General features: G+C 34.2%; 1 pseudogene; it reads left to right on the forward strand.

Annotated features, from left to right (window-relative positions):
* Nucleotides 1–8,149: 8,149 nt before the first annotated feature.
* LOC144254985 (dolichol-phosphate mannosyltransferase subunit 1-like) lies at nt 8,150–10,120 on the forward strand (annotated as a pseudogene).
* Nucleotides 10,121–10,349: the final 229 nt, after the last annotated feature.

Genomic DNA, 10,349 nt, shown 5'->3' on the forward strand with positions numbered 1-10,349 from the left:
TTTACTGCTCTATCTGAGGTGCATGTGGTAAAGATTTTCTCCCATTCTGTAGGCTCTCTTCAAGTTATTGTTGCCTTTTCTGAGAAGAAGATTTTTAGTTTGGATTCATCAAAAATGGGTTATATTAGATGTATATAAATAACAGATAGTTCAAGAGAAACAATACATTTTAATTATCACAATTAAAAGAAATATGTAGAGGAAAGCTTAGTAGTCATTAAAATAATATCTTGTATGTAATTTGTTTGGACTTCATTAAGATCTTTTGGAAAACTGGGTACAAAAACTATATCTGGTAAAGAAAAAATTTAGGGGCACAAAAAATCTATTTTGAGTAATTCATGATGATTTCAAAAAATAACACAGGATTTATACATATTGACTCTTTGTCATTCATTTAGACAAATGAGCTTTAGAGTGAAATCAAAATAATTTGGCCTATCATTATCTCAGTAAAACTTATCCCAATTTCTAATAATTTTTTTTAAAAAAACTTTACATGCAATAAAATTCATATTTCGAGTAAAACTCAGTGTTTCTTGGCATATTTAGACAGTCCTACAATTGTATTACCTTTGTACTACTGCAATAAAATATTGGAGGCAATTAAACTTATAAAGAGTGAAGGTATACTTAGTTCGTATTTCTGAAGGTTTAAGTCCAGGATCAATCAGTCCCAATGGTTTGGGTCTCAGATGAGGATGGCACAGTATGACAGGAACACACCAGGGTCCTACAATTCCCTTGAAGGACATTCATCTAGTGATGGAAGGACCTCCTACTAGTCTTTGTGATTTTTTTTTTTTTTTTTTTTGGTACGGGGGATTGAACTCAGGGACACTTGACCATTGAGCCATATCCCCACACCTATTTTGTATTTTATTTAGAGACAGGGTCTCACTGAGTTGCTTAGCACCTCACTTTTGCTGAGGCTAGCTTTGAACTCAAGATCCTCCTGCCTCAGTGTTCTGAGCTGCTGGCATTACAGGCTTGTGCCACCGCGTCTGGCCTTTGTGCTTGTTTTTAAAGGCTGTTTTAACTCTTCTGGGTCTCTTGCATTGACATATAAATTTTAAAATCAGCTTGATAATTTATTGTTTAAAGCCAGCTGAGATTTTCATAACAATTGTGTGTAACCTGTGAATCAATTTGGGTAGTATCACTGTCTCTACTAAATTTTCTTATCCTTGAAAATATCATTTCTTTTCCTACATCTAGATCATTTAGTGTTTCAACTATTAAGTTTATACCTATGTATTTAATTTAGAAAATGATATTGTATATGAAATTGCTTTTTTAGTGTCAATTTTGAAATGTTCTTTGCTATTGTATAGAAATTCAACTTATTTTAATAAATCAATTTTGTATCCTGCAGCACTGTTTAACTGGTTAATTTGGTTTAGTGATTAGATTTTATAACACGAAATATCACCTCATCTTTGAATAGAAATAGTTCTAATTTTTCCCTTCCAATTTTTATGCACTCTAAATTATTTTTTCATAGTTCCATTTCTAGAGTCTCTAGTACAATGTTGAATAGAAGTGGCAGAAAAAGGCATCCTTATTTTAATTTCTAGTCTCAAGAGGAAAGCTTTCAGGTTTTCACCATTATTGTGTTAGCAACCATGTCTTAGTCCACTTTCTGATGTATAACAGGACACCAAAGATTGGGAAATTTATAATAAACAGAAATTTATTGGTTCATGGTTCTTGAGCTTTAGAAGTCAGAGATTTATGGATTGGCATTTGGCAATGTGCTGTTTGCTACATCATCCCATGGTGGAAGGGCAGAAGGCAAGCTATGGGGTGGGGGTAAATTCAGGTTTTCATAATGACCCGGCTCCCACCATCTTATTCCACTTATGGGTGGACTGACTATGTTATCTTTATAAGATGTTACTTTTTATCTCCAGAAGTATATTTTAAATTTGAAAGTCTTTTTTGTCTGAGAGTATAGAATCTCCAGCTCTTCTATGGTACACCTTTTTCTATCTTTTGGTTTTTAAGCTATTTGCATCTTTGCATATATGTCTCTTCTTATTGCATCATGTTTTAATTAATTTATAAAAATTTCTGCCTTTGAGTGGATTTAAGCTATTAAAACTTAATATTACTACAGTTAGATATAGATTTATCATTTTATTTTTGTTTTCTATAAATAATATATTATTTTGTTCTTCTATTATTAATTTATTTTCTTTTTTTTAAAATTTAGTGGACATTTTCTAATGTTACATTTGCATTCCTTTAGTATTTTTTATTATATGTTCAAATTATGTTTTAGTACTTACTCTGTGACCTATAGTATATGACTTAAATTTTATCGAATTCTCTTTCAGTTTAATACTAACTTGGAGCCAATTAAATTATACAACTTTTATTCATATGTACCTTCTTTCTTTGTCTTATTTTGCTTTTATTGTTATATATATTATATCTTTATATGTTAAAACCCTCAAAATACTTTGTGATAATTAATGACTTTATATATTCATGTCTTATATAGATGATGACATTAAGAGAGCATGTAATTGTAAAGATGGTTATACTTGCCTTTTAAATAATTCTCTGCTTTTCCTCATTTCTTTCTTTGAATGTGAGTTATCACCCGTTATCTTCTTGATACCAACATAGCTTTGCTCCCCTCTATCTCCTTTGTGATATACTGTCAAATATATTACTTCTATGTGGTATTGTTCTGCCTTAGAGGCATATTATTTTATACAGTTTTTTTTATAGCAGTCAATAAAAGAACATATTTGCATATTTATTTTTCTTTCTTTTCTTGACAAGCAAGTGACACCACACAATGGCTTAAACCACAGAAAATCACAAAGAGAGCTGGTAAAAGTAACCAGGTGTGATATCACTTACTTTCAACTTAAATAACTTCCTTTGGCATTTCTTACAAGAAAGATTTTTTTTAATTAATAAATTTTCTCAATTTTTACCACCTTGGGTTGATTTTATTTTACCTTCATTTAATGTTGCTAAGTTGTTCAGTATAAGATACTTGTTTATTTTAATATTCCAGCACTTTGAATATATCTTTTCACTGCCCAGTTTCCATTCTTTCCAGTGAGAAGTTAATAGTTAATCTTAAGTGGTTTCCCTTATATATGATGGATCATTTTTCTCTTTAACTGCTCCCAAGTTGTTTTTCATCTGTCAAAATTTTGACTATATATGTTTTGGTGTGTTTTTTTTTTTTGTGTGTGTGTGTGTATGTTTACTTTTCCTGAAATTTTTGAGCTCCTTGAATATTTAGATAGCTTTTAATTAAAATTTGAAAGTTTCAGTCTCAATTAGTTATCTTATTTTTTTCTGTTCTTTCCCTTCTTCATTATGCTCTGGTTAGTGGATTTAATGTGTCCCATATTTCCCTGAGGATTTGTGTATTTTTTAATTACCTGTTTTCTTTCTTCTTTGGATTCACTATCTTTATTGATTTATCTTCAGATTCCCTGTTTCTTTTCTCTGACCACCTCCTATGCATTGTTGAGTGTATTTTCCATTTCAGTTACTGTATTTTTCAACTCCAGAATGTCCTTTTAACGAATTCTGACATTTTAATTGTGGTCTTTATTCAATGAGATTTTACCATCATCTTTCCTTTATTCTTAGTGCATAGATTCCTTAGTTATTTAAACATATTTATAGTAGCCATTTTGATGCCTCTACTAATTCTATCCACTGAGACTCTTCAAAGGTTATTTCTAATGCTCATAGTTGTTCTAGTATTTGGGTTATAATTCTATGTTTAAATGTCTTATATATTTTGTTAAAATGGATTTTTTTAGGTAATATACTAGTAGCAACTTCATATTTTAACTAGTATATCACCAGCTAGTCATTTATTAGTTAATACACAGAAACATACATATATACAAATTGTTTTGTATAATTATTTTTATAGCAGTGAAGAAGTGAAAGAAAAATAAATATGCAAGTATGGTCTTTATTAGTACTTAAACAGTAATAGTGATTCCTAGCCATTTTTATTAATAACTATTGAAAACAGATCCCCTCTTCTAAGTATTGCTTTTTTTCTTGGTCATATATTTATTTTTGTTTAGAAATTGAGATGAACTAATATTGTGAATTCTGCTTTTTCTTTGCAGCTTGTGCAGCATCTGATGTACTGTACTACTTACCCTTCTTTTCCTTTGATTTTATTTTTTTTATCTTGGTTATATAAAATTTAGTCATATTTCAGCATAAGCACTTATCACAGGTTGTGTTTACGACCTTTAATTTTTAGATTTTTACACATTATAGTTGGATACAAGATTAGTTATGAAACCACTATCACAATTTAAGGAATTCACTTACTTTTGGCCTACTTTTAACCAAGAACAAAGAAATTGGAGCTTCCCTCTCTGATGCCTCTTTTGGTGTGCAATTAGTCTTAAGAGTGTAAGGGATGGGTGTGATTTCAATGTTAAGCCTGAATTTACAAAGAGTCCCCTATGTCAGAGTAGCCTATTGTTCAGCTAGTGTTTGGTCAGAAGACCTTTCTGACCCCATTCTCCCTGTGAGTGTTCCACCCTTTGCTTACCAATTTGTTTTAGGCTTGAAGAATACTTTTGAATCTACCCATATCGTGCCTTGATTGTTCCTAAGAGCTTCTAGCCTAGCATTTGTACACAGCCTTTTCAACCCCAAGAGCTAACTGCAATCTTAAGTGTGATCTTCTTTCCTAACTTTTCCCTTATTTTATCCTATTAGCTTCCAACTGCTTTGTGATGTTTTTGTACCATGGAGCTGCAATCCTTCTTTGTTTTCTTCTAGCAACATCCATGCAAGGTTTTCTCTAATTTCCCTTAAAAAATGTCATTTCCATAAGAAAGAGCTGTGGAACTTTTCATTTAAATGGTTTGCCTTTTCTTTGGGAAGAATCCTTAGACTCTTACTCTAAAACTGAGGATGTTGATACATCTTAGACTCTCACACTAAAACTGGGGATGTTGATACACCTTTTATGAGTCTGTTAGTGGTCATGGTAGAGGTGGCAGGCCTTGGTTTTCTGATCTTGTCCCTTCTAGAGTAGATCTTCTACTCTATGAATAAGCTGGGGTAGAAATTTAGGGCCCACCATATATGAGGAGAGAGCCATGGCCCAAGTGATATTATCTGCCTGGAATACAACTTCTAGAATATAGGATGAGAGAGATGAGAAATACTAGTTGTCTGTTCTCAGAGTAAAAGCATGGCCCAAGAGTTGAAGCTTAGGGAACAGGCTACCTCCATTTTTCATGATTGCCTGCAATAGAATTTCCTGAGTGTTTTCTCTAAAATAGAGGACGGAGTGAGTTGTGGCTCAAAATGCCAGAGATTCTTCCTATTCCTACTGAAATTAAGCATATTTTCTTGAATCAATGTTTTCCTATTTGCTGTTTATTCATAGGATGATTACTACAGACTGAAATTTTTGTTTCTGTTTTTTTTTTAATAATTTTTGTCCTTTAAATTGTCAGTTTGCTGGGGAAAAGATATAATAATCTCTACTTTTGTCATTCTGAGTGTCCTACCCTCTTCCAATTTCACTTCATCAATGAAGTTTCATTTCTTCATTGGTATCAGCAGGAGAGAGGTACATGCTTACTTAATTTAATGCTTAAAACGGGTCATTGAAAGTGGGCATCAAAACTGAATGAAATTATCATTATTTCCTGCATTTTAGAAGGCTCAGAACCATCTAGGAAGCCAACATAAATGCTTACTACAAGCATGCCATTACCACATTTTAATATTTCAATAGCTGATATAGGATAGGTACAGACCAAGAACTTCCATAAAACCCACAGTGAAACCTGGCATACCTGTTAATTAGACTATAAGAGAAGAGACTACAAAAGAAGAGAATTAAAATTTCTCTCCAGGAGTTAAACTGAAAACAAGCATATATTGTAAATAGATAAAAATATGTAGAAATATCTTATTAAGAAAGTGGATACCCAAATACCTAGATTTTTAGCAAGACTGAATGTATTAACATATCTGAAGATGTACATGCCACAAAAAGAACAAACAAGGCAAAGTTACTAATCTTGGTGATGAAAATGATTAACAAATGAACCACATGCATTTGGCAATATCATCTCTGGTATTGATATGAATTATAGGTTAAGGAAGTTTTAGTGAATAGGATTTTGCATTTTCATTCATTTACAAGAACAGATTTCTTGCAAGATGGATGTTTCAGTAAAGTTCTGCATTAGTTTGGTTAACCTGCTCATTTAAGGTATTGATGATCATGGTCTAGATTTTGGAATTTTTCATGTTATAACAAAAATCACTAATTTTACAAACTGTAATATCTAAATACAAAATAACTTCCACTATGATGCAATTTAATATAAGGTGTTATTTAAGTATCATCATATTGCTCGTGTCATTTTCTATGTATCATAATAGGGACCTCCAAAATTCAGTGACTTGATTAAGGTAAAATTTTATTTTTCTAAAACTAAGTATTCCAGAATGGGGAGATCTAGAATAGTGAGGAAATTCTACCATTTTCTAGATCATGCCACTCATTTCCATTTTCCAGTTCCTAGAAAGAAAAGAAGATGGAATACCCCTTGATAAACTGATGGGCAAGCTGTGCACATTATTTTCAACTATATTCTACTTGTCATGAATAAACAGCCTATGAAACAAAACAGCCTATGAAATATACTTTGTACTTAAGTGATCATGTCTCCAGCTAGAAATCAGGAACTTTTCTTATAGCTTTCTCCACTCTTCCATGGGAGATATGGTCCAAAACCCCCGGTGGATGCCTGAAACCAAGGATAGTATCAAACTCCATAGATACTGATTTTCTCGTACATATGCACTTATGATGAAGTTTAGTCTATAAATTAGGCAGAGTTAAAGATTAACAACTAATAATAAATAGAATGATTACAATAAACTTACATCATTTTGATCTGTTTCTCTCAAAATATTTTTTATTCCTACCTTCACACTTAAACACCTATGTTACTCATCTTTTGTTGCTACAATAAATACCTGAGGAAAAAAATAACTTAGAGGATAAAAGATTTAATTTGGCTCACAGTTTCAGAGATTTCAATTCATGGTTGTCTGCCTCCAGTGCTCTGGGCTTAAGATGAACAGAACATCATGGTGGAAGAAAACTGTTCAGCTCATGTCAGTCAGAAAGGAAGGCAGGGGAGAGAGAGGAAAGGAGGTGAGATAGAAAATGATAGAGAAAGTGAAGGAGCTGGGGACAAGGTACACCTTTCCAGGGCATATCCCCAGAGACCTATCCAACCATGCCCCACTTTTCCACAGCCTCCCAGTAGTCCATTCAGCTATGAATGGATTAATCCACTAATGAGGACAGAGCTGTCATGATCCAGTCACTTCCCCAAAGATGGGCCTCTGAAACTGCTGCATTGGCAGCCAAGTCATCAATGTATGGACCATTGGAGGGTATTCCAGTTCTAAATGATAGCATGCTCCTGACAGCTTCTTTTTGGTGAATGTGAATTGTCATAATCACTACTCTTGTGTTATGATGCCACAAAGTAAAATGAGTGTTATTTGAGCACAAGCAGTGTGATATCTTGACAGTTTATTGGGTAATCAAGAAAACCACCATGTGACTAATGGTTTGGTAGCATACAGAGTGTGATATGTTAGACCAAGGGTTGATTCATATTCTGGTCAAGGTAAAGCAGAAATGGCTTAAAGTTTCATCATGTTTCATCCAGAAAAAAAAAACACATTTTAAAATGTAGGGATTTTTGTTTTCTGCAATATTCTAGTTAAACTTTTAGATTGCTGCTGATGGTGAACAACTGAAATTGCAGAAAGCAAAACCATGGATGGGAGTGGGGCTATTGTACTAAGAATACATTTGAAAGTCAGTTAGCCATCCTTTTTTGAACAAAGAAACAAAGGAAGTATATGAGATTAATATTAGCCAGGAAAATATAAATTACTCCTCTGATATTTCAAATAGAGAGGAAATACATGCAAAGTTTGGGGAAAATCTGCAAGACCCAAAGTGTGAAGAATAAATATCTTAGTCTGGGATCAGGATGCTCCCCCCAGTACTGGGCTAGAGTGCAAAAGGAAGCAAGGCATATTCAATAGAGAAGAAGGAACTACTATTGCCATGGAATGAAGATACAAAATGGGAAGAGAAGGCTACTTTAGAAAGACACCTGCCCTTGTCCTTGAAAGAGAGACAGTAAGCCACACTCATTAAAGAAGATGCTGGAAAACAGCATCATTGCATCGCTTCTGTAATTGCTGGAACTGCCAGCCACTGCATGCTAGTGCTCTGAAGCTTCTGTCACCAACATTGCTGAAATCACAAAGCTGCAGGCTATTTGAGTCTGTCTGCTGTTAATGAGCAGTCAGCATTGATGTTGCTGAGCCTATTGCCACTGGAGGTGCCATCACAAGAAGAATGGTTTTGCCTTCTTCCACCTTCTAAAGGGGCATTAATGTATCCTTGTGGAAGACATAGTCTGGAATCTAGCTGGCAATGTAGTATGAGAAATATAGTTTGGAAATACCCAGCTTTGGTTATATAGAGAAAAGTGTGAAGGTGAAAGTGGGGATGGGAGCTAACAGGAAACTCTCTGTCAGAAGACAATAATGTTTTTATTGGAAGGTGACCAGGAAGATCTTATGTAATGAAAGTGCATTTGTGTCAAGACTGGAATGAAATTAGAGCCAGTCATGAGGATAATTAGGGAAGGAAAGAAAAAAGTGAAAGAGTGAAGTGGAAGTGTGCATGGCATGGGTCACATTGTGGGTGGACCACAGTGAATGAGCTTTTGAAGTCAGAAAGACAATTTAGGTGGCGCACCAAAATCCCAGTGACTTTGGAAGCTGAAGCAGGAGAATCATAAATTCAAAGCCAATCCCAGCAACTTAGCAAGGCCCGAAGAAACTTAGCAAGACCCTGTATAAAAAATAAAAAGGGGGAGTCGCGTCGGAGTCCTGCCAGCTCTCTGCAGGAGCCAGAGGGGCGCTCCGAACACCAGGACAAGTACTCAGTGCTCTTACCCACCTACAACGAGCGCGAGAACCTGCCACTCATCGTGTGGCTGCTGGTGAAGAGCTTCTCTGAGAGTGGAATCAACTATGAAATTATAATCATAGATAATGGAAGCCAGATGGAACAAAGGATGTTGCTGAAGAGTTGGAAAAGATCTATGGACCAGTCAAAATTTTGTTGATAGACCTTTATTCTATTTATTTATATGTGGTGCTGGGAATCGAACCCAGTGCTTCACACATGCCAGACCTTTGCATGTTGTCAAAAAGAAATCTGTCCTGCTTGAATTCTAGGAAGACTTTGTTAGAGATTTGGCAGTCTGCGGTGACCTGCTTGTACACAGCCAAATTCAGAAGGGGACAAGACATGCTTACTAGTTTCCAGCCAGAGGAAAATGCTAAACAATGAAATCAGGGGCCAGATACGAAGCAAAAAGTTTACAAGACTAAGTAATTGGAAAACTGTTAAGAAGGAGGAAAACTTCACCTTTTTTTAGGAACATAATTTGTTATTGGAACAGTAGAGAATGAGATGAAGTCATCCAAGTGTGAAGTTAAGATTAAGTTCATGGAGGAAGGGTGATGTCAGCATTGAAAATCACAGGGAACTGGAGACTAAACGTGGCTATCAGTTATTCTGAAAAATTCTAAGACCGCAAAAGAAAAAACTGGGACTAGGAACTGCATATATTCATGGAATGGAACATGCCACAGTAAACCATATAGTTATTATGGATGCTGATCTCTCACACCATCCAAAATTTATTCCTGAATTCATTAGGAAGCAAAAAGAGAGTAATTTTGATATTGTCTCTGGAACTCGCTACAAAGGAAATGGTGGTGTATATGGCTGGGATTTTAAAGAAAAATAATCAGATTATATTGAAAGGAAGTTCTATAGAATTTAATAGAAAAATGTGTTTCTAAGGGCTATGTCTTCCAGATGATGATGATTGTTTGGGCAAGACAGATGAATTATACTATTGGTGAGGTTCCAATATCATTTGTGGATCCTGTTTATGGTGAATCCAAGTTGGGACGAAATGAAATAGTTTCTTTCTTGAAAGGATTGTTGACTCTTTTTGCTACTACATAAAAGAAAGTTATTCCTTTATGCTTACCATGTCATTTCAATGTAAACATAAAAAAAGCCTGGTTACTGATTTTTGTAAAATGTACTCTTAAAGCATAAACCATGAGGTAAGAAAATTTTCATGCAAATCTTTTTTTTTTTCCTGGAGAAACTCCCATTTTATATTTCATTTTTCTAATAATTGTAAAAGTTTAAAAAAATAAAAAGTACTGGTGATGTGAATCAGTTGTTA

Source organism: Urocitellus parryii, chromosome 5, assembly GCF_045843805.1.
Source record: "Urocitellus parryii isolate mUroPar1 chromosome 5, mUroPar1.hap1, whole genome shotgun sequence".
NCBI lineage: Eukaryota > Metazoa > Chordata > Mammalia > Rodentia > Sciuridae > Urocitellus > Urocitellus parryii.